The sequence below is a fragment of the Anser anser genome, assembly GCF_964211835.1.
Source record: "Anser anser genome assembly, chromosome: 1".
In the NCBI taxonomy this organism is placed as follows: Eukaryota; Metazoa; Chordata; class Aves; order Anseriformes; family Anatidae; genus Anser; species Anser anser.
In genome coordinates this window covers 207723388-207748371 of record NC_139720.1, presented here as the reverse complement: position 1 = coordinate 207748371, position 24984 = coordinate 207723388, and the positions used below count along the sequence as shown (strand labels likewise).

The 24984-nt window shown below is 36.0% G+C and overlaps 1 protein-coding gene and 1 long non-coding RNA gene across 6 annotated transcripts in view; one reads left to right on the top strand and one right to left on the bottom strand.

Annotated features, from left to right (window-relative positions):
* TENM4 (teneurin transmembrane protein 4) overlaps positions 1-24984 on the bottom strand; it is a 1267116-nt gene that overhangs the window by 1041551 nt on the left and 200581 nt on the right. The gene's annotated exons all lie outside the window — the stretch shown is intronic.
* The window catches only part of LOC310892463, a 64398-nt gene that overhangs the window by 27247 nt on the left and 12167 nt on the right, over positions 1-24984 (top strand). Inside the window, exons 1-2 of one of the 3 annotated variants that reach the window (XR_014578160.1) lie at positions 9055-22186; positions 24597-24811. This is a non-coding gene — a long non-coding RNA (uncharacterized lncRNA). Of the gene's footprint in view, positions 1-9054; positions 24812-24984 lie in introns of those variants that run through there. The other 2 variants (XR_014578159.1, XR_014578161.1) reach the window with 2 other exon arrangements.

Below are 24984 nucleotides of genomic sequence, written 5' to 3'. Positions count from 1 at the left end.
TCAAGGTGTACTGTTAATTACAAAAATCTCATTGTTGTTCCCTTCGAAAAAGCTCTATAATAGAAAAAAGATGAAAGGCAGTGCAGCTGGCAGTGAAATAGCATGGAAACACTGCTTGCCTTCTTCAAAGGCCTTGTTTACAAAATGTAAGGTCACTTTGGTTGGAATTGAAAATAGAAGCACAATAAGGTGGCTCCAAGGAATCACTCTGAAAGCAAACTAAACTTCAATTAAACACTTATTTAATTTTTATTTATTTATTTATTCCTGGAATTAGAGCAGCTGGAAAACTCACTGAACAAAACTGTACTTCACATCCACTTCCAAGGTGTTTTATGTAGATACATAAATCACAGTACGGTTATTGGTGAGGAAAAAAATCGTGACAACTTTTTACCATGAGTTTGGCCTCACACACAGGCTTCAAATCTGATGGGGCAGTAATTACAAAGTCTTCAGAATTGTTTGCCTGTATGGGGTGAATTCTGAAAGAATATCAGTATTCTGATTATACAGCAAGTTAAATTATCTGTTAGAGCTAAACACTCACCAAATAATCAACCTACTTTTTGTTTTGATTGGCCATACCATCAGATTAAGCTACTAATATAGAAGAAGACAGATGTCAATCACTACAGCATTTTAGCAATCTACTAATGACTAAGCTTATGCACTTTAATAATCCTGCTTATTTTAATGGCAAGGGGTGCAAAAGCTGAAAGAAAAACTGATTAGAGCAATGAATTGCTTATTTTAAAAGATGTGATTTTAGCATAAATCTATTTTTTGAAACATCTTCTGCTTGATTGCATATCATTTTTTTACCTGTGCAGTATTAGTAATTTTACTTAAAAAAATATTATATATATATATATATAAAATAAACAGCAAAAGTAACAACAACAACAAAAAGAGGAACTTTCTTGAAATGTAGTAGACTCAACTCAGCTGTCTGAGACCATAGTTCTAGCAATTCTATGTGTCTGCGAGGTAGAAGGAAGTGACGGGCTAAAGTCAGGATTCCCACTTTTGATCCTCAGCATAGGTGTTTTAGTACCAAAATAGTAAGAGTGTGGTGATTCTGGGTGCCACCTCGGTAGCTAGGCTTCCAGTACACATGTGATAAGCTAGAGAACCAAGTACTCTTCTGAGGGTATGTGCTGAACTGAGCGTGCTTCACTATGTCTAAAAGGCAGAAGGATACAAACATACAACATTTTGGAAGGACAGCCTGCTTGCACACTCCAATCAAGCAGAGTGAGCAGAATCTTGCTCCACTTTAGTGCCCACCAGCCCTGAGCATAGCTACCTAAAAGGAGAAGGAAAACAGAAGGACAAGAGAGGAAAAGGAAACTTGTTGGTTGGCCCAGAGGTAATTCATCCACTCTGGAAAGGGCAGAAAGTGGTCCCAATCTTCGATCTAATGATTATTCCTATGAAATGACTTCCAAGTTAATAACTAACTAACTAACTAAATAATTATCCTAAGAATGTGGATCTGAACACTGGACTCCTGCTCACAGCTGAGTGGCTTCATCATTTCATAAGGTGTCCTCTTCTGCTTAAACAGAAATTCAGAGGAGACTTGCTGACATATTCTTTTGATTCATGGATCTGAATTCCACTCCAGCCTCCTTTTAGGCTCGAGGATCACTCAATGTAAGTAATCTATATGGAGTATCTTACTGTATAGGTGATCTTAAATATTTATATGGCTCCAAATAATTGTACTCAGAAAGAGAAAGGTAATAAAACAAACTAGAATAAATTAGTCATATACTTCTTAACATGAACTTTTCTAAGCTCAGGGGATGTGAAGTCCTAGATAAGTGCCTATAATGTTTCTAAAAATGAGAGTCTTATAACTCTTCTCCCTGAGGTCGTACAAGAGTGTACATCAAAATAGGGAATTACAGGTGGGCCACATAAGCCTCATCCAAGTGTTGCTAACACTATTTTTCCCCTCACCGCCTAGCTTTTGCAATTAAGAAAGGAGAAAACTGCAGAGACGTCACTTAATTCTAGTGGGATGCATTAAACCAGCTCTTTTATCTTTTTCTTCAGGCAAAACAACAACCTTGCTCTCTTGGACCAGATGTTACTTAAGAAGAGTCTGGGTCTTTATAGGTCCCAGATTTACTTTCTCCAGGCTCATGACCCCATGTACAACCTTATTGCTATTCCACAGCCTCATCATGCAAGGATAGGGACATTGTGAGTACTAACAGAGATCATAATAATTTTCTGACCATGTCACAAACGTTTTCTCATGTATTAGTACAGCTTGTAACAATAAAATAAAAATACAATAAATATATATTTATCCAATTATATATACCAATCCATACATGTACATACAAATGTATATTCCTTCTACAAAGAAAGCCCAAACTTAAAATATTTACAGGATTTACTAACACCCATAAAATGTTCTAGAATCAGGGACAAAATAAGTTTTCTTCTTCTTCTTCTTCTTCTTCTTCTTCTTCTTCTCTCTCTCTCTCTTTTTTTTTTTTTTCCTTTTTCCTTCTTTTCCTTTTTTGCCCTTGCCCATTACAAAAGCAAAAAGACCTGTCTTCTTTTTTTCATGTGGGAATAAGGAACACAGCACTTACTGCCTGCCTTACAGAGAATGAGCCAATTCCCTGTCAGATGTCTGTAAATATCAGACTCTGGCAGAGAGTTTAGGACGCAGGAAGACATGAATTTATCTAGAAACTCTTTTTATACAGAAAGGCAGGGTTGTAGGAAAGTCAAAATAACAACAGCATGTTATCAGAAGGTAGGAAGAGCTAAGCTTCAATGGAAAGATCTGACAAACATAAGATTAGACTGGCAACATATTTCCCAAGATAACAGAATCATCAAACCTGGAAAGGCAATTTCAAGACATCAGAGTTTTTGTTGTTGTTGTTCCTTATTTATTTATTTTTATTGTTGTTGGGGATGTTTATTCTGTCTGTTTTACCCCAGGTGAAGCATAGCAGCTAGGAGGTTGGAAGCAGTGATGCCATTCACACTAAATTTCTTTAAGGCTGCAAAGCAACCAATTAGTCACTTCCTTCTGTACATTTTCCCAACTTTACCCATAGTACCACAGGTGCTTGGATGTTCATATATCACCAAATTCCACATGAGCATTTAGACAGATGTTTATTGGTATTGAATCTCCCTGATGTTGCCTGCAGCCCCAATTGCCACTAGGTCACTCCACAGCTTGAATCCAGTCGGTATCATCCGCAGAACTGCTGGCAATTGAATTGACATAGGAAGAACATCCTTGACAAAGAACAATATAAAAGAAGGCTGCCTTAAAGAGATGGCTTGTCCAAAATATAACAGGGAACCTCCAAGAACCTCCAGTTTATCCCAAAGCTTTTTATTTTTATTTTATTTTATTTTATTTTATTTTATTTTATTTTATTTTATTTTATTTTATTTTATTTTATTTTATTTTATTTTATTTTATTACTATTTTTTCCCCCTACGAAATTCAGCATTGGTTGACCACAGCTGAAAAACCTATCTGAAGGGAGCTAATCAGCTATTTCCAACTGCACAGCCTAGCTCACACCTGTGCTGCATTCATCTTGCCTCAGAGTAAGTCACTGATATTTGCAGCATTAAAAAAAAAATGAAGTGAAGGGAGAATCAGAGAGCCCTCTGACCTTTTAGATTGTATTATCCTGCTCTGTGTCTTAATTACTAGTTAAGCAGCAGCTGATTAATGCCATGAAATCTGAAGCTTAATAGAGATAAAACAAATGTTATGCATAAAATGAAAAAGCAGCAAAAGCTTAAAAATACACTAAATCGTCTTTGCTACCAATAAGTAACCCCAACCCCCATGTGATCATTAAGTGTCCCTAAAGATTTCAGCACTAATTTGTTTGACTTTTAGTTAAAATTAGGCAATCAATTTCTTCCCCTATGTAGTTGCTTAAGGCCACTTTCATTGTACATCCAATTTGCTCAACTTCTGTAAGGAGAACTTTAGCATATTAACAAGAGTTAGAAGTTGAGCATGTTGGATTTCAAAAATACAGTTCTAGTTCTTTCCTTATTTACTCTGAATTTAACCCTTTCGGATGGGCATATTGATTTTTCGTGTCTGCATATGCTATTTCTTCTTAATATAAGGTATTGGGCATTAAAACAGAAGTATGTGGATTGTTCTATTTTGCTCTCCATACACAGAAAATCAGATTAGGTGATGGCAATTTTTATCTTTACAAGATATTAATATTTACAAGCTATGAGGTCCAAAGGGATCTTGGCAGGCTGGAGGCATGGGCTGTCAAAAATTTCATATAGTTCAATGAGGAGAAGTGCAGGGTCCTGCACCAGGGGAGGAACAGCCCCTGGCACCAGCACAAGCTGGGAGCACGCAGCTGGGCAGCAGCTCTCAGGAAAGGACCTGGGGCTCCTGGTGCACCCTCTTCCTAGTGCACACAAGTTGAACGTGAGCCAGCAATGTGCCCTAGTGGCTAAGAAGGTTAACGTCATCCTGTACTGCAAATTCTAGGAAAAGTATTGCTAGCAGGTCAATGGAGGCAATCCTTTCCTTCTACTGGTGAGGGTTGGTGAGGGTGCACCTGGAGTGCTGGGTCCAGTTCTGGGAGGGCTACCAAGATGATCAAGGGACGGGAGCACCTCTTCTATAAGGAGAAGCTGAGAGAGCTGGGACTGTTCAGCCTGGAGAACAGGATGATCAGGGTGATCTTATTAATGCCTATAAATAGCTGAAGGAAAGGTGCAAAGAGGCTGGAGCCAGGCTCTGTTCAGTGGTATTCAGTGCCAGAACAAGAAGCAAAAGGCACAAACAGGAACACAAGTTCTGTCTAAACATCAGGAAGCACTTCTGTGCTGTGCAGGCAATGAATCCCTGGCACAGGCTGCCCAGAGAGGGGCTGGGGGCTCCTACTTGGGGATCTCCAGCCACCACCTGGACATGGCCCAGCCCCCTGCTCAGGGTGGCTCTGCTGGAGCAGGGCTGGCACCAGAGGGACCCAGAGCTGCACTCCAGCATCAGCCATTCCGTGATTCCGTGATTCTGTGATTTGGAATATCTTCCCTTGCAGCAATTCAGAAATTATTAGCAAATATCTGCAAATGTAACTTCTTCCATATGAACAACAACAAAAAAAAGTTCCATAGGCAAAAATAAAAAAGAAAAAAAAAATCACATTCCTCATGCCTTTCTGAGCAGTCCTACCTGGAAAGCTGGAATTCTTCTACTGACCCCAAATATTTCTAGTTACTTATATATTCTCTCAGAAACTTTGTGGGAGAACACAGAAATAAATAAGTAGTTAGAGTAGATATTTAATTCCCTTGTACACTCAAGCTTATATTTATTTCCAGGAACATTTTCACTGGCCAGAGATAAAATATTGACTGTGCCAGGGTCAATTCAGGGTCAATCTCTAATGCTGTTTAGCTGACATTCGTTTCTCATATTTCTAAGTTCACATTAAGTAATTAACTGCTTAAATAATTGCTTGATTTGAGTACTTACATTTTAATATTAATCAATGCAGTCATTTTTTAAGAAATATAGTACTTAAAATGAGATTCAAACATGACACCAAAGCAATTTATTAAGTAATTAAAATTATTCCTAGATGTGACAAATTAAATACTTTAAATAATTCAATTAAAATATGATTACTGCCTTAGTTTAAAATTTTAAACTATCATAGACAGTCAACCATTAAACAGTAAATAATGAATAAAACCTGAAAAGATGACCATAAATGTTTGGATTATTTTGCCATTGGATCTAAGACTTCAAGGATTTAATTTGTTAGCAAATTTTAGCCTCTTGGAGACAGTGAGGTTTTCTGCTGATTAACAATGGGCAAAGCAAGCATTATTTTAAATGGGAACTAATAAGACTCTCCAACAGCTACTTTGCTCCAGCTTGTTGCTCCCCTAATGGGACATGTATTGTAGATCACAAAATGGACCAGAACCCAAACTGATGATTCTACAGACTGGAGCTTCCAAAAAATGAGCAAAACCAACAGACCACAGGGGATAAGGAGAAAACTTCACATATCTTTATTTATCACTAATCACTACTGAAATGAGTGATACACAGTTTGTGTGAGTTACAGATGTGAGAAGTAGTCGTGGGGCGACTTGCAACAGAAAGCCAAGCTTCGCAGTAAGCACTTTCTGCAGCGTCTCCATTCCTGGCTGTACTGCTGGGAGGTTAATGGTCTGGAGTCTGAACTGCTTCCTCAGCTGCTAGCTGAACACATTACAGCTGAGATGCACAAACAGGTAAATTTGGCTGTAGAGAGATTTTCATAACAGCTGCTATGCATGTGAATACACCAGGTGGGATTCAGCTCAGTGAACTTTAGCCATTGCAGAGAAACTTTCTTTAAAACTCTTCTATGAGTTTTCTCTATGCTGAAAAGAGCTGGACAGGCTCTTGGAACTAGGACATGATTTGTCTCATATTGCAATAGAATATATTGCAATATAGCATCTGTGGGTACATCCATGCTGTCAAACAAAGCACATCCCTAATTTGCTTCCTGACTGCATATTCTCTGTGTGATACTGTATTCCCAGATTTATTTATTATTATTTTTTTTAGTAAGTTCTACATAAAAAGAAACCTCGATGTGGTTCTACAGAAAGTTTACTTTAAGTCTTGCACCCTAGGTGTAGTATAGATGAGGCTAAGACATGGTTGTGCTGTGCACTCAACTGTTTCCTTAACACTCATCTGACAGCCTTTGCACACCCATGTCAGGGCCCTCTCCAAGGCACATAACACTAGCCTGAGCACCAAACTGTAAAAAGCAACATTCTGGCAGTGTGAGTAATAGCCCTTCTTGTCTTTCAGATACTTCAACCATGTGCGTGTTTAGAGGTGGAGGGCTTAGAGCTGCAGGGAGCACCTAGGTCCTAGGCACGTTGCTGGGCTGTTAGCTAGCTCTGCACAGTATAAATAAAAGGCTCTTTACAAATACCTGTCTTGGGAGTGAAGAGTTACCCCATCTAGGCAAAGGGGACAGATTCAGGGAGAAGAGAGAAGTTCTTTCTCAGAACAGAGTCTAGAAACATAACTTAGGTTAGATGCCCATCTTCTAAATAACCAAGCTGAAAATGGTGCTCCTTACCTTGGTGTCCAGAAGCAGCTTGATAACAAACCTCAGATTTTTTCTTTCCTCTAAATTAGTTTGCAGAGAAGAACAACAGCAATAATGCCCTCCCCTCCTCACTCTCCCTTCCCCTCTCCCCCCCCCCCCCCCCCCAAGAACACTCCACAAATATTGTTAGATGGATCACATAGCATGCAGTCAGGAATCATTTAACACTAAAGTGTCTGACAGTGGTCTATTACGTTTGCTGCCTGACTTGTAACTGCTCAGATCTGCACAAAATGAAGCATTACAAAAAGTACTGTCCTTCAACTGGAATTAAATCTGCAGTTCTACAAATAAAGAAGTTTTATTTAGATTGTCATATAGAAAATACAATTTTTTGCAAGTATGTGGAAGTATATATGAATATATATGCATAGTCTAAAGTTTGCATATGTACTTATCTGCATGTATATGCTTGCAAACAAATTAATATGTATAATTATATATAAATTCATATACATAATCAATTTTTCTATTATTATTTATTTATTGATTGATCAGAGGAATTCCAAATGCTTGGATTACCCTGCAACTAGCCAACTAGCAGCAGTATCTTCTTTCTATCTTCAAGAAAAGTAAGGAAATAGATTTATTTTTTTTTCCTATGGGAAAATTCCACAGGAAATTGCAAGAAATTACAGAAAACATTCAAATTTGTTGAAATCTATGGATTTCAGTATATTATTCACATCATTCAAAGTTGTCTGATTGTACATCATGTATGAGCTTTAGTTTGAATTTCACCATGGCAAATGATCTCCAAATTGTATATATTCTCTTTCATCTATCCCCATTTTCATAAGTGATAAGTGATTAAATACTATCTACACAGAGGAGAATCCTAGTGCTCTGAGGCAGCAGACAAGAAATACACTTTACAAGTGAGAAAGAAAAGATAATGTGGAAGGTCTTGTCAGGTGAAGATTCTCTTGGCTCATTACATGTATAGAATCTCATTAAAAATGTTGTTGGTTTCTTTACAGTTTGTTAAGAAAAATATTTGTCAAAAAGTTATTTATTTATTTATTTATTTTGGGGGGGAAATAACTATGAAAAAGACATACATAACGAGGGTTACTGCTTTAAAAATCCTGTATTCAAGTAATTGCTGTTTATGTAAAGACCAAGCTTGTGGTTGTTCTTTCGCTTGACAGCTTTCCATTTAAGTGCATGACTGTGTGTCAACACCTTCAGAAGTTTCTAAATGGCTTTGTTTTCAACTAATAACAAGAATCATTTCTTTCTCTTAAGCTCTGTTTCTCTTCTCATATACATCAGCTTTCCTCCATTGAGTTACTGAAGTTAGACCCAGTTTCAATCATGTACATAAAGGAGAAATCGCCCTTATTGCCCTGTCCTGATTGCAACACAATTAAACAGATGTGACTATTGAAATTCTGCTTTACTGAGGCATAAGTAATATCAGAGTGAGGCCACTACGCCAGTCATAATATACCGAGTCATTGTTATATACCTGCATAGGAGAACAAAGCAGTTTGGTAGATATTTCTGAGATAACTTTGAGCAAGACAAAATATTTCTAGGAGTCTGTGGTTCTAGCATGGATTGAAAACGCAAAATACTGAGATAGTGTGATACACTAGTCCAATAATCTCTACCTCTCAGCAGAGATAATGGATTAAGATGCAACTATATCAACACAATTATAAATGCTTTTTGTTCCAAATAGTTTTCCTTAAGGCAAATCTCTACATTCTACCTTTAGGATGGAAGTCTCAGTTCCATTTGAACCATGCTGAAATATTCATTTGAGTTCGAAAGGACAAAGTTTCTCCTGAAAATCCAATATTCTACATAATTCCAAAAATGTGTTACATTTGGAGAGGTAGCAATAAATTAAAAACCTCTAGAGCATATATTAGGGACATTGTTTCATCAAACTTCTATTTACTTAAAGTTAATAGTTCGGAATTCAGCCCAACTTGTGGATCCAACCTACTGCTGAAAGACAAATGATGTGGTATCCAAGCTATGATGCTGCAGTAGTTACAGCAGTGTAATTGTGGCATCAATGAAGCATGAATGCTGTCTAATTATCATAATTGAAACTCTTGCAATTATGCTGTCATTTCATTTATATTAACATATTTGGTTGAGGTATCAAGGTATCCAGGTTCTATAGGTTAAATCAAGATTCACTTCTCTGCATTCACTTTGATAAACCATACACTTTGCTGTATACTTGAGATTTAATTGTGATTAGTGAGTGTTCTGCACAGGTGGGAGGCATTTTGCGGGAAAGGTGTCAACAGCATTTCTAATTTTAGCCATATCCTCATTCTCTTAGATATAACAGTAAGTCCGGAAGATGCTTTCCCACCCCTTTGTTTTATTTAGTTTACCAATACATTCTTTTGCCTACACATCGCAGACGAAATCATATGAAGCTTGTTCATACCAGTAGCAACTAAACCTTATTATTATCTCCTAGCTGATTACCATGGAATGCATGTGTTATCCAGAACTCTTGTTAAGTGCCATCCTATGAAAAAGCACCTTCCCAGAAAGCATTAACTTGATGTCTATTTGATCACTTGTAGATAGGTGTTTTTGCATTTAATGAGGCAACAGCAGTTATTATGCTCAACTCACACATTGAAACTGAAAGGCTAATCTTTGGAGGATGTTTCTAGATTTTTATACTGCAGTTTTGGATCTGTGACCTTTTCTGGGATGACTATAAAATGCAGGTATGCTAATGAGTATCATACCACTGTTTTTTTTGTTTGTTTGTTTGCTTGCTTTGTTTTGTTTTGTTTTGTTTTCCAATCATTCTTTTCTCTCAGTTTCTATGACTTCTTGTTGCATTTTTCTGTTGTCTCTGAAGCAGATAATAGTTCTTCATTATAGGTTTTATGCAAAGCTGTGTATTCTGATAAGGATATATGATCCCTGACTGGAGTTTTTAGGCAGTACTGTCATGAAATACTTTGGCAGATGAAAGCATTCACCCTCAGTATGTTTGCAGATGATACAGTCCAGTGAAAGTGTTGAATTTCTCGAGGTTAGGAGGACTCTGTAGAGGGATCTGGATAGACTAGACTGATGGTTTGAGGCCAGCCATATGAAGTTCAACAAGGCTAAGTGACGGATCCTGCACTTGGGGCACAACAACCCCATGCAGTGCGACAAGCTAGGGGAAGAGTGGCTGGAAAGTTGCCCACTGAAAAAGGGATCTGGGGGTATTGATCAATAGTCAGCTGAATATGAGCCTGCAGTGTGCTCAGGTGGCCAAGAAGGCCAACATCATCCTGGTTTGTATCAGGAGCAGCGAAGTCATCAGGACTAATGAAGTGATTGTCCCTTTGTACTTGGCTCTGAGGAGGATGAATCTCAAATACTGTGTTCAGTTTTGGGCCCCTCACTACAAGAAGGACATGTCCAAAGAAGGGCAACAAAGCTGGTGAAGGGTCTAGAGAGCAAGTCTTATGAGGAACAGTTGAGGGAGCTGGGGCTGTTTAGACTAGAGAAAAGGAGGCTCAGGGGAGACCTTATTTTGCTCAACAATTACCTTAGAGGAGGCTGTAGCGAGGTGAGGATTTGTCTCTTCTCCCAAGCACCAAGTGAGAAGCACAAAAAGAAATGGCCTCAAGTTGTGTCAGAAGTTTAGGTTGGATATTAAGCAAAATTTCTTCACTGAAAGGGTTGTGAAGCATTGGAACAGGCTGCCCAGGGAAGTGGTTGAGTCACCATAGGATGGCTAGATTAGTAGCTAACCAAAAAAGGTGAGCAGTAAGAAGGAAAAATAGTCAAAAGTGCCAGAGATTTTACATGAGATAGCTACAGAAGAGAAGGATGAAAAAATATGGAAATAAGGGTTAAAAAGAAGAAAAGCAGAAGAAAAAAAAATGCCCAAGAGAAGTTATGATACCAAAATGAAATGACCTGTCTTAGCCATACGGTGATTCAATGAAGAAAGAGGAGTGTAAATACCAAAAAAAAAAAAAAAAGTGTACTCTTTAAAGTATGACATTAATAGAATTAAGTAAAAAAGCAGAAACTCTGTTCATTAAAAGCACCACATAAATTCTATGATAGCTAAAGAATGAGAAATAGGGACATTTTCTATTCCAATGGTTTAAAAGTTTTCAAAACAAACTGTCTGTATAAGTAGTACCTGTCAGAACAGTACTTATATACCATCCGTGAACACAGAATTTAGACTACTTTTTTTTCTTTTTCATTTTTTCCCTTTTCCTTTTTTCTTTTTTTTGTTCCCCTTCCCCTTCCCCTTCCTCTTTCTCTTTTTCTTTTAGCATGAATGTTCTTAAAGAGTAAATCCCAAACTTGTAAATGTCTGAAAAGTAAATGATGATTATTATTTTTTTTCAATATAGACACTTCAATTTTAAATGTCTGAATATGACACATAAATATTAATAAAAGTTTGTTAGTCCAATCAGGGAGCAAAACCCATTCCTAATAATTTGACTCTAAGAAAGCAAAGCATTGCTTGTACATCTGAAATGTCTTCATTGCATCTGTACCTGAATACTTACCAATAATTACATTTTTTAAGAAAACTGCAAGTATGTGTTATACAAAAGATGTGAGAATTTCAAACAATTATTCTTGATCTAATCTGAGAACAAAATGATGGGACTCTGTAGAATATAAAGTTTGTAGATTTTTTTTTATTTTTTTTTTTTGGTGGTTTGTTTATTTAAATGACAGCATATTCATATATTAAAATCCAGAAAAATCTGGATTTCAGGAGGATTTGAATCTCCTCTGTGCTTGGTAAACCTCTGATTACATCTGATACAGAGTCCAGGAGCTATATGTTTCCTCCAAAGACCTGTCAGTGACTAAAATGTAGCACAGGATTTTGAGCTCATACCAAAAAGCAGTAACATGAGTTAAACCAAGTTGCTTATGATTCCCGCTGAATTGACTGGTCAGTAAGAACATGGACAAATGCTGACTTGCTCAGTTACTTGTAATTACTACAGGATAAGATATCAAGGTACAATCTTATAAGTAGAAACATAATTCAGGCCTATTATAGCATATATTGTACAGGAGCACTGCAGTGGAGGGGAAAGGCAGAAGGGGGCTTGTTTGGCGCACAGAGCAATAGTAGACACAATAGCAGGTGTCTACTATTGGAGGTGGAACTTGGGATATTGCCTGACCTATGATGGATCTGGGCCCAGCTTCATGGTTCTGTGGGGAATCCTGAAGGAAGCTAGGAGGAAGTTCTGATGTTTCCAAGGAAAAGATAGGAGCTCTTAGTGGTATTTGGGTTACTGTCCATGAGGAAGGTGAGGAAGGTGTTGATCCTGGGGCAGTTAGGTGACAAGGAAGATCTAGGGATATAAGGCTCCCAGAAAGAAATTATAAATAAATACAAATATATATATATATGTATATATATATAATAATAATAATCCAATGTGGTTATTGTCTGGCATTCGTTTCAGTTGGAAGTCACTGCTTTACACGGAAGGACTTCTAAATCCTCCTTTGGAAGCTGTTCCAACTAGCGTTGGCATAGTTGCTTATTCCCCAAGCATGAAGGACAGAGTAGTCAAGGCTGTTTTCTTAACAATTCGTCCCTACTGTAATGGAGTCTTCAGTGCCTGTACGCTGACCTAAGAAATAGCCTTTACCAGAGAATTTGAGCAGAGACACTTCTTTGATCCCAGGATCAAAGTTTTGATGTCCCAAAAGTCAGGATGGAGGATCATTCATCCCTTGGTATGACCCAATCTTGTTATATCCCAGGTTGCCCAGAGAAGTTGTGGATACCCCATCCCTGACAGTGTTCAAGAGCAGGCTGGACAAGGCCCTGGTCAACCAGCTCTAGTGAGTGGCATCCCTGCCCATGGCAAGGGGGTTGGAACTGAATGATCTTTAAGGTCCCTTCCAACCCAAGCCATTCTATGATTCTATGATCCCCAAATTTTTATGTATGTTCCAGATTTTTTTGGTTAACATCACTTATAACAACTATTAAAGATTCATGAGCTACCTGCAGTAGTCGCTGACAAGTTTCTGATAAATTCAGTAATATGTATATATTTATGTGAAAGTGTTATTTTTCTACCTAAATTTGCACAAGAGTCACGTATGGAAGTTTATCACAGATTTGACAGTCTGTTGGAGATGTTTCATGTGTAGTATGTATCCCATTTGTTCAGTCAAGTTAAGCACAAGGACATATTCTAAGGATTCTTTTTTACTCTTTTTCTTTTTTTTTCCTCTTTTGTTTTGTGGTCAGGAGATGATTCTACCTCAAGACATTAATATTTTTAAAGCTGAGCTACAACAACTGTTTGGGAAAAAAAAAATACAGGTATTAAATATTGAGTTTAGGAAGAAACGAAACAACAACAACAAATAAGCAATCAAACAAACAACAACAATGAATCCCTTAGGTAGAAAATGAGCACCTGTGGCTTATGTAGCTCCTGCCAGAGACTGGGTCTGATTTGACAATCCAAGACACTTGACTAAAGAAAAACTTCTGTAGTTTCATGAAATTTATATACATGTTTTGATGGATCAACTGATTGAATTGCAGAGAGGTAATCTGTTAGAAAGATCAAATTTCTGTAAATATACTTTTCTTTTTCTCTTTGTACACCTGCTTCTAAGAAAAGACAGTAAAAAAAAAAAGTTTATTATTCTTTGTAGTGTTATCACTTTACATTTGTTTCAAGGTTTTCATGTTGATTTTTGAATTCTGACAAAGCATTATTTCATTTGTGATACTGAGAATTTATATATATATATATATAAAACAGCAACAACAAACAACTACAATAAATAAATAAATAAATAAATAAAATGATCTAGTTTTGCGCTTCACAACACGATGCAACAAATCAGGTAAACCCACGCATAAGCAGAAGATTTTACCACCAAGCTCTATGAGCTGCTGAAACAGTAGGCATCTTGAAGTGATGTGTTAATGAATAGCTTTTTGGCATGCAGTGTGCAGTGTGTCTGAAACTCAACAGTCTCCATCAGATTGTAATAAACAGATGTAAAATAGCGTATTTAAGACCTGACCAGTAGCTTATCTGATTCTTCTTGTGAAAGTCTTTCTGTATGGCAGGATGAACCCAGATGGATGAAAAGAGAATAATTCATCTCATATGAGAGAGAAAACCTACTTTAAGGACCCCATATCTTCAAAGGACCATTTACACCCACACTTCCTAAGTGTGCTTCTATCTTTCTATCTGCTTTATCTGAACTTTGCTTTTTTTTTTTTTTTTTTTTTTTTTTTTTCTCACACAGAATAGATTGTCCAAGAAACTTTATCACAGAGGTCTGGAAGCTTGACAGAAGAAGCATTACCTAAACCATAGCTACCACAGCACCAAAGCAAGAGTGATTCTCATCACTAGACTGAATCCCTCCCTCAGAAAGGTCCTAGAGGAGGTCTTTTTTTTTTTTTTTCTTTTATTTTTCTTTTATTTTTCTTTTTTTTTAATAATAAAAGCAAACAATTGTATTCATACCAAAAACATAATTATGTATTCACACCAAATACAAATACAGAAGACATCAGTCAACACCAGTAAAGCAGTTTGATAAAATGGAGTTTTTTTTGTACAATAGTGAACTCTTAAATATCACTGCTCTAACAGGTGCTTGAGGAGGGTTGAAGAAGGGCATACAGATAAACTTCTGATTAATAAGACAGTAAAAACAGAAGGTATAATGCTATGTAACAGAAAGCCTTAATTTTCACCATAGGACCAAATTTTGTCTTGCTAATAGAAGGCCACAAAACTCCTCTGCTTTGTATTACTTTGAATTTAAAGATACACCTGAAACTGCTCTCTGTTTATTATGCTTCTAACTATCTTAAGCAGAAGTTGATCTTTCATGAACAATTGTTGCCTAGCAATGATACTTCCCCTGTAATTTAGTGAGTACGCAGGTTCTTAATTATGCAGAAATTATTTTTGAGTTCTTGTGTTGTTTCTTTTTATCATGACATCTTCATTAACAGCTGGCCTAAATAAGGATGCAAGACAAATTTCTACCTCCATTTCAGTGCAGGAATAAGTAGAATTAGGACCCAAATATCTGCCACAAGAACACACTTATTTTGGTAAAGTTCTCATTGATCTTGGTCAGGCAGAATTCAATTTTCTATCAAGGTGTCACAAGGTCATCACAGCTGTCTGTGTCTTCCCTGTTATGTGGCTTGCTGGACACATGGTGTCTTGGTTTTCCAGTCTTTGTGAAAGAGTTTGTCTTCTACTGTCAAAGGATCAACTTACTGGTTTGATAACATCTAGATGTTAAAGAATACAGGTACAGAAACATTATAAAATCATATTTGTCTTGTTTCTCTTTGACCCTGGAAGCTGCCATAAAGAATAGTAACACTACATGGTGTGTTTGTGTGGGTATGCACCACTTAAAGAGTGTCTAAAGAGGCTTCCCCAGGCAACCGAGGGAACTCAGAGCAGCTGAATTAGGAAATGCGTGGAAAAATGTCCTTTCCCAGCTGAAAAGAAAGAAAAGACAGCAGCCTCCTACACACAGAATACTAGTTTGGATGCCAAAATCTATGTTGAGTGAGTATTCCAGTATGTATTTAATATATAGTGATTCTGGATCATAACACAGAAAATTGTCAAGAGAACAAACATACAACATTTGTCTACAAATTATGTTTTTGGTCAAGAGTGTACTTTAAGTGACATGGAATCTTTCTAAATATTTATATGATTATAAATGAAAACATCTGAATCACAAAACTTTAATTGTCTCAGTGTTTTCATTTGGGTTCTAGAGTGGACTACAATCTGTGTGTGCACTGAAATTCCTTATGAAATTGTAAGAATATCATGTGTCACTGGAACAGAAGCCAGTCAAAAGAAAAGACAGAAAAAGGTGGAGCACAGGATAGACAAATTGTATCTTTCATGAGACCCTGCAATATCATTTTGAAAAACCAGTATTTTATTTTGGTTGAAATATTTCACGTTCTGGAAGAAAACTTCAGATGAAAAACTGATATGGTAGGAGACAGGAAGCCTAATCTTTGTGGTATTCATTTTATGAAACCTAAAAATTAGAGCAATATTTAGGAACTGCACTCATTTATGGAGTTCACTAACTCACTGGCAACTCACTGGCAATACCAGCTCTGAGTAAGAGAAAGAGAACTTAATGCAAGTTCTCTTGCCTCTCCATCTTCCTGAGGTGCATCATGTACTGTACCTCAATAAATAAATGAATAAATAAATAAATTCCTTAGTCTTTTAATTCTGTTCCTTTGAATTCTTAGCAGAGTAGTAGCCCTCCCCTGTCCCCTGAATTCAGTGAACTGTCCAGGATTTTGGAGTAAGTATATGCAGTAAGTTCAACAATGTCCCAGATTCATGAACAATTATTATGCATTAACATTACATAAATTGATAGCATGTCCCTCCTTAAATCTTGTGTTCAATTCTGGTCATATCATCTTAAAGAAAAGATAATAGAAGTAGAAAAGGTCTGTAGTAGGGCAACAAAAATTGTTAAAGGCATGAAATGACTGCCATGTGGTGAGAGATGAAAGATCAGGACTGTTTAATTTCAGAGTTAAGCAAGAGTTGATGTCACAGGTATTCATTAAATCAGAGATGTCATGAAAGTCAAATGAGTGCTGTTATTTACTCCATATAATACTGAAGAGAAATACAAAGTGTTTTTTTGTTTTTGTATATTTTCCCCATTATCCCATCATCTGAAAAGAAGTAGATATTTTGTACAACACAGTTCACGAAGAAAAGTACTCACCACAACAAAATATCACTGAATCAAATGACTCAAAAATAGAACCTCCATTACTCTGAGAAATTAATACAATAACTTTAGCAATATTGGACAGAATATAAAACTGGAAAGAATAAGAAAAGAAAAGAAAAAAAAAAACATATGACCAAGTAAGTCATTACCCTTCCTGAGTATTGACCAGGCTTCAGGGGCTGTACCACTCCTGCTCTCGCCCACATGTATGGTGTGTACAAGTTGTTCCTTGTTTATGTTTTTCAGATAGTTGCATACTATTAAAGGGTGTGTCTGGTGAAGTTATACCACAGATGTTTAGTTCCAATATTTTTGCCTTATCATTAGCATGATATGAAAAAGTCCACCTCTGTACTTTATGTATTCTCTTTAGATTGCTGTTCAGAGAGAGATAATCAGATAATCACCTCCATATCATCTTTTGCGTTACATTTGCCATTCCAGCTTACTCAAACTGGCTGACAAAATTTGCCTCTAAATCTCTTTAAAATATAAAAACTCTTTCAAATAAACTTAGTCCATATCAAACAAACAAACAAAATCACTCTATCTTATGCAAGCATTCCCTAGTTATGCTTTTGAAAATCAAGGTACTTGCACTCTACTCACCCACCATGTTGAAAAAAGAATAGTTTCAAACCCGCTATCCCATGACAGAGATTCAATGGAAGTATTATGGTCTAAGTGTGATCATACCATTCTCTTGAAATAGGGTGACAGCTCCCTATACCAAAAGAGCTTCACAGTTCAGCTCAGTATTTTAACATTGACTCAGCTGAGCAGAATAAAATGAATGAGACAAGAGGGGCTTGAATGTTAACATACTGTCTATGATCATACAAAGGAGATGAATGTCAGGGATGCATCTTGTCACTATTCATTCAAACATTACAGATGAGCTCACACACAATCTATTGTATTTATTGTAGCTATTTTTATCTCCAAAATGTGGCATTGCTTAAAACTCAGGTTTAGTCTTGAAGAATCACTGCACTAAGTTTTGTACAGGGGCACACAAATAGACAGATCCTTAACTTGATCAACTCCAGAAAGGTGCTTATTATTCCCAGATATGATTCCATGTTCTTTTAGTTTGTTCTTTTATCTTATTTTTTCCCTTAATAACAAAAGTACTTAATTTAGTACCTTTGGAAAAATGTTTTATAAATATTAATTGCTATGTTTCATATAAAATATTTAATAGAATGGTTTTGTTGCAAGCTGAAAATACAATGCAAGTGACAAGTCATAAAGCACAAAGCTAGGTTAGTCAAAAGTCAACTGTGATATATATATATATGTATATATACTTATATTAGCTTTCTACAAAGAATCATATAAGACAATGGCAGCTGATGGAACCATTTTCGGCTAGTCATCTTATGGGAGAATAGTCCACATAATCAGGATTTTTACCTGTTCAAATGTTCATTTAGCTTTGATACATTTCAAGCCTGTTTGATACATTTCAAGCACTTTCAAATGAAGCTGACTAAATGGATACAAGTCAGAGATCAGCAGGAGCTATAGGAGAAGTAAAAGACCTGAAGGCAGAAAAACTGAAGCCAAGGCAGCAGCCTGAGAGTATTAGACTCCAGAGCACCCACAGCAGCACAAGCTCTTGCAAATATGCCACATTCAGGAGATGTTTCAGAGTTCACTTCTTGCTGACAAAACCATTTAAAAATGGGTCGCCAATCAGTAGGAAATCAGGCTCCCTTCATGAGTTTTGGTAGTGCTCATTCAAATACTTGTTTGTTTGTTTGTTTGTTTTTGTTTTTTGCTGATTTCATTCTCAGTTTTCCCTTTTGTTTCTTTCCAAAGAAAACAGTCCAGTTCATATAGGTGATGTCTCTGCTTATTTTAATAATTATGGGCCTTCAGATATGTCAAAGACCCATGCTATTTACAAGAAAGAGCAATGGTTTTGAACTAAGAAGGAGCAGGTTTGGGTTAAATATAAGGAAAAAATTCTTTACTGCGAGGTTGGTTAAATACCAGTTGGTATATTAATTGCCCATGGTAATTAGCAGGGGTTGCCCAGTGAGGCTGTGGATGATCCAGCCCAGGAATTGTTCAAGTTCAGGTTGGATGGGACTTTGAGCAACCTGATCTAGTAGAAGGTATCTGTTCCTGTGGCAAGGGGGTTGGAACTAGGTGATCTTTAAGGTCCCTTCCAACCCAAACCATTCTATGATTCTACGATAAACATATTCAAATATATATGGTCTTTCTTGATTTTCCACACATTTATAGCAATAAATGACAGCAAACAAACAAACAAAAATTGATTATCTGTGAGCTAGAATATCTTTTTCTGTTCTCCATATCAGTTATTTGATAATTTCTCTCCACTATTTAGTTATGTTTGAGTACCACACAACCCTGACTACAAATATATAGACATTAAAAATAATATAAAAATAAAATATATAAACTAAAAATATATAAAGAGATATTAATAACGAGACTGATAACTTTTCATGGACTGATTCACGATTCCTCAGCTAAAGCATTTCAAAAATCGTAGAATTATTAAGGAGGAAACAAAAAAAATCAAAGATCAAATATGACTAAAGATTTGCTGAAGGATCGCCTTCAAAAGGCATAATGTATCATGCCTATAAGGCACATTATGAAATGTTAAGTTATATTATTAAAGGAAAAAGAACAAACAAGTGACAGCACAAATCACACAATACAGACTGGCTTAGTGCACTGTAGGATTTTTGCACTGCAATAAAATACTGGTTTTAGGTACATTTTTATCCTCATTGACTATACTAGAAATGTGCAACAAATAGTCCCTAGATTTGACTTTTAAGACAGCACATTAGCTTAGGGAACTTCTTTTGTAAGAAACTGGAGGAAGCAGAGTTGTAATTGGCATTGCCTGCCCTTTGGAATCTTCTCTGGGTTTACATTAATAACATGGAAATCTACTAGCCACAAAGGAGTCTTTTTTTTTTTTTTTTTTTTCCCCTTCTGTTTTCTTTTTGTTGTGTTGTGGGGTTTTTCAGTTTGTTTGCGGATTTTTTTTTTTAATGTTTATTTTTAGGTGCATTGTTAAATATTGCTTTTAATGTTACACAAATTTTCTCAGAAGGGTTTAACACATTGTAAGATGTTTCCACTCTTACTGTGGCTTACATAGTTCTAGCCTTTTGTTTTAGCACATACATGTTCACTGAAGAGAGAACCTACAGGTGCTGTTCCATGATGCAGAAGATAGACACATATCTGGCAGTCAGTGTTACTGTTGTTTCCAGGAAGGATTTGCACTGCCTTGTGCACTGAATTAAGAGGTCATTATGTGAAGGTTTTCCACAACTGCAAGTAATGGAGGCTGTGGAAGATGAATAAAGGAGGAAGTTTAAAAAATCTCTTGAAGCAGTCAGAAAGGACTATTTCACATGCATGACTATTGCTTTAGAAGAAAAAAAAAAAGTTAGAAAACATTCATGAAGATTTCATTCTGAGGTTAATGGGCCAATGGGTTTCATGGGCCATCACATTGCACCATAGTCTTGGCTTTCTCTATCAGAATTTGCATATGGCTGCAAGCTTTAGCAAGGGTAAAACTGATACACAAGTATAAGCATTTGGTTTTACCTGACCGTACCATGTCGAACAGTGCAATTTGTGTGAGTGTTTGTATGCATGTGTGTCACTCTGTGTAAACTTCCACATATTATATTTGGAATATAAATTGTATATATCTCCCTGAAAATAAAGAAAAACTAAAACAAGTTATCTAGTGAAAAAAAAGAAAAAATCTAATGAGGAAGTGTCATGCTAGACTGAAAACATTAGCAAGTCATTACTGCTGCAACTGTAATTACTAACTGGTTTTTTTTTTTTTTTTTTTTTTTTTTTCAAGTACCATGATTTGACTTCCAATTTCTTTTTCTGAATGAAGGTCCAAGTAATATACAATTAGTTAAAAAACCCTTGAAGGAAACTGAGGCCATCACTAGATCAATTAATCTTCATGTTCTTTACACTCTTGGGAAGTTTATATTTCCTATTAAAACCCCACACATCAAACTCCTGTAGTTTCTGATTCATTGTTTTCTTTTCATGGGATTTAAACCTCTGCAAAGACTCATTTAAGACCCATTTAACCCCACCAGGGTAAACCTTACCCTTAAGACATGAGATATAAATAAAATCTATTCCTTATTCAGGTTTTCACTCAGATGAATTATAGTACTAAAGCTCTATCTTTCCAAATGCTAAACACCTTTAGGTGCAGAGTGTCCAGGAAATTCAATAAATGGTGTGCTATTTTCCTTGTTTTAGTATTTTCATATAGAGAGAAGACTCAAAGGAGCTTAATTAAAATGATCAAGTAGATGGGACAGGTGGAACAGCAGCCCTGGGAAGACAGGGAGACTTCAGGCAGTTTAAAAACTGAAAAGGGAGTAGATAAGGGCAATGTAGGCCTTTTTTTTTTTAATGACATTGGTGTTATTTTATTTTATTTATTTATTTATTTTTTTCCCACAAAGAAAGATGGAGACATTTGTTTCTGGGGTCATGATGGGTCAACGATGGGGTCATTTCTTTCTACGAGAAAGATGGGGATATTTGTTGAAACTAGTAAGTAGGAGATAAGTTCAAAAGAGAGAAATGAAATCTCCTTTTTACAAAATAATATGTAAATTCTAAAACTTGATGGCAAGGAAGTCTGACAAAAAAAAAAAGATTAAGCAAATTCAATAATAGTAGATTCATAAAAAGAAAGTGGAAGCACAAGGATATAACCTTAAAGGAAATAAATAAATAAATAAATAAATAAATAAATAAATAAATAAATAAATAAATAAGAGGGGGGAGAGAGAGAGAAAGAGAGAGATTTCTGGATGCTGGGATAATAAAAGGGGAGTGGAATGCACACAGTGATCACTTTTTGATGCCTTCCATAGTCAACTGCTTTTATTGCCTTTCCTGGAGACCAAATATAGGGTTAGATGGTTCCTCCCACCAGGGCATTTCTTGTGTTATTTTAAATGTTGAAATTCAAATTATTTCAGAAAAAAAAAATAAATGTGTGCTTCTTAATGATCTGGCAACTGAATCAAATAAAGTTTCCTGATAGCAATTTTGCCTTTTCCTTTCCTTTAAAGAGCCCTGAAGGAATGTGTGCAAGAAATGAATTATTATATTTAGATTTCTGATTGGATCTCAGTGGTTTCACATCAGGGATCAAAAGGTCATGTGAAAAACCTTTTACAGTAAGTATTCTGCTAGGGCATTTCTGTGGATTTATTGCTCAGCTTTGGCAGTTACCACTACTTTAAGATATAGTGGATTTTAGATGCCCACCTTAGGGTGCACTGAATCACAGCCTGAAAGTGCCAGTTTCTCTCCATGAAGAATAAAATGTGGATTACTGGCCCTGATGTAGATATTTGCACTGGAGATATCTGCAGTTAGGTAGGATGAATCTTGACAATTCAGCTTAAACGGGGGATTATTTATTTATTTATTTATTTTACTTTAAAATACATAAGCATAGAAAAAAAAATGTCATAAAGATTCAAGCCCAAATTACCAGAAATCAGTCTCCAAAAAAGCCATTAGCAGATGGCCAGAGTACAATGACTATTTCCAAAGGCTTGTGGCTCGGAGAATGCCTTGAGGACCTTCTAAACCCAAAGTGCTACATTTGTGCTAAATTGCTCTGAACAGTTTGCATCTCTGATTTAGACCATGGAAACATTCACCTTTTGCCATCACCGAAAGAGTTATGTAAAGCATGTGATGCAAGGATGCGGTGTATACTTTATCCCAGTGCAGGGTCCATTAGTACTACAGATTTCTGGAGTACCTTGAACTATCTATCTCGGTCAAAACACAAGTTGTACTTTTGAAACGAAAAGTATTTGACAAATTTTAATATAACATTGTTGATGAGTTCTGTATTTATTATTTCTTATCTAAGAGACTTAGTCTAGAAGTAGAAAATATAGAAAATCCAACTTTAATCAAATGTGTTTATTTTTGGTAATCAGCACAGATAACCAAAACAAAATGTGAGTCTTGAATAAATCCTAACAGTTTTACAGGTTTTAGCTGTCTACACCTTTTTTTTTTTTTCTTCTTTTAATCAAGTGACAAATATCAATTTAATTTATAAAATTACTGTGAATTTATTTACTTTAATATCTTATACATGCTGTCACGCCCAAAGTAATAAATATTAGTCTAGCAATTACCTTTGAAAATTTCTCTGATATTATTAATAGGAAATTGAAACCAATCAAGGTGTTTTCCAGCCCCATGGCTACAGAAATGAATCTGTGTATTACTTTGATTAAATACATAGTTTTATGTATGAACTATGAGGTGTTTTGTTTTGGTTTTCTTTCTTTTTTGTTGTTTTTTGTTTTTAATCCTTTCTTTAATTATTTGTGGACGAGACCCACTTGTACAACTGTTTTAGAGGGTGAGTGATGCTATTCATATGAACAGTGGCTTACCAAAATAAATACAAATTTTACTAAAATCAGTACTATTGTATTTGAAAATAATGCAAGCCAAATCCAAGGGTTTTGTATTTCCTTGTGTCTTGAGCACCAGAAAATGTATCCCTATAACATTAACACAACCCGTACGCTAGTTCAGTTCCCACACCCTTTATCATTTTTTCATTTCCTTTAGGGAGTTTCTATTAAGAAGAAAGTATTTTGGAATGCTCAGAAATTTTCTGAATCAGTGAACCACAAAGTAGAACTGCAACATGGCATAGGTTTCAATATCCTTTGGTATTTTTTGATCGTTATTCCATTGAACAATATAAGAAAAATTTAGGAAATATAGGAATTGAGAACAATGTAGAAAAAAAAAATGTAAAAATTTAGATTAGTTGTTAGGGGAAAATTCTTTGCTCAGTGGATGGTGAGGCACTGGAAGAAGTTGCCCAGAGAAGCTGTGGATGCTCCATCCCTGGAGTTGTTCAAGACCAGGTTGGATGAGGCCCTGGGTAACCTGGTCTAGTGGGTGGCATCCCTGTCAGGAATCCCTAGCAGAGGAGTTCGAACTAGATGATCTTTAATGTACTTTCCAACCTAAGCCATTCTGTGATTCTATAATCAGAAAGAGTAGAAGAAACAAACAAACAAACAAACAAACAAAAACAGTGTGATGACATTTCTTGTTTTTGACAAAAATTCCAATAAATAAATGGATTTAACTATTTGATTTGGGTCAAACTGGAAAGAGCAACAGAATTTAAGTACTAAATTGAACAGTTTAAAAATTCAAGTATTCAAAAAAATGCACATTTTGAAATAATGATCAGATCTGAGAAACTAAATGGACATTTGACTGAAGTAGCCTTTTTGCTTTTCCCATCCCAATTAAATCCTTTTTTATTATTTATGACTTTTTTCTTATCTATAACATATTATGAATGAGAGCACCCGTTTCACTAAGTCTAAGAATTGTTTAGATGTTTCTGTTCCCATTACTTCAAAGCTACTTGGTTAGATCATTATCTCCTGCTGGCCTGAAAAAGGCTGAATTAAAAAAGTTAGCTTTATAAAGTATTATTTTGTTTAACAATACTTATTTAAGCACAGGTAAGTACTAATTGTTCCCAATGTACTAACCACAGCTTAAATTATCATGTTCTGCCCATAGTCATACTGGTAAGGAAATAATCAAGCTCCCCAGAGGTTTCCTACTGGATCAACAAAACTGCCTCTGAATCTACAAGAAAGAAAAGTGGCAGTGAAAGGAAGAGGTCTGAAAGGACACCATTTCCTGTTTATTACCTGTGTTAGCTGAACATACACAGGGCAGCAAACTCTTCTATTTACAAAAGAAGGATGATGCAACTAAGATGAAGGAACCAGGTGGGACAAACAATGCTTGATCTTTAAAATGTGTGAATCCATGACAAAATGTGTGAATCCATTGCAAATCATGCTATTTTGCAAAAATCTCCATTTAACAGAATTCCATGTCTGTATTTAACAGTCTCAGAATGTGACGAGTGTATCAGAATATAAAGAAAAAGAAATTAGTT